Source organism: Aptenodytes forsteri, unplaced genomic scaffold, assembly GCF_000699145.1.
Source record: "Aptenodytes forsteri isolate BGI_AS27 unplaced genomic scaffold, ASM69914v1 Scaffold159, whole genome shotgun sequence".
Classification (NCBI taxonomy): Eukaryota; Metazoa; Chordata; class Aves; order Sphenisciformes; family Spheniscidae; genus Aptenodytes; species Aptenodytes forsteri.
The window spans coordinates 836,426-837,061 of NW_008794747.1; the positions used below are offsets into that span (position 1 = coordinate 836,426).

The 636-nt window shown below is 61.6% G+C and overlaps 1 protein-coding gene across 1 annotated transcript in view; it reads right to left on the reverse strand.

Moving 5' to 3' along the window:
• Positions 1 to 636, reverse strand: part of TFAP2C (transcription factor AP-2 gamma) — a 9,353-nt gene that overhangs the window by 7,168 nt on the left and 1,549 nt on the right. The gene's annotated exons all lie outside the window — the stretch shown is intronic.

Sequence of the window (636 nt, forward strand, 5' to 3'; positions counted from 1 at the left end):
GCGGGGGGACACGCCGGGCAGCGGCCGCTCGGGGCTGCGGCGCTTGCTGGCATTGGGGAAGAGGAGGGGAGAGAGCCGCCCCGCTCCTGCCCAGGGAGTCTTCTCTTTTCAAGGCACTTCGCGTAAGAAATCAGCCCCGCTCCCGGGGAAGAGATTACAAACCAGTTCTCGCTGCTCTCCTCACCACGGCTACAACAGACTAACACTCACGCTTGTGCAAGTCGTTGGAAGAATCATTAAAATAAGAAAAATTCAAATCGGCGACGCAGCCCCATTTCTGCCGCGCTGCCCCGGCTGGGCAGGAGGCTCCGAGGCCGGGGGCTGCGGACCCGCTGCCCTTGGAGAGAAGGGCCCTGGGCAGAGCAGGCCGGAGGTCCCCGGCACCCCGTCCCTCCCGAGGCCCCGGGAGCCGTCCGGGACGCACAGCCCTCGCCCGACGGCTGCTGGCGCGGCAGGGAAGGACGGCGTTTCTCCCTCCAGCCGTCCCATCTCTGCTTCTTCCCCGATTTCAAATCTCAGCAGTCAAAGCTTAAATGTCTGCATTGAGCTGATCCAGGGATTTAGCAGCTTCTGGCTTCACGGTCATTAAAATAACAGGGCTAGTTAATAAGAGGTGAATGGGGTCCCAATGGAGCG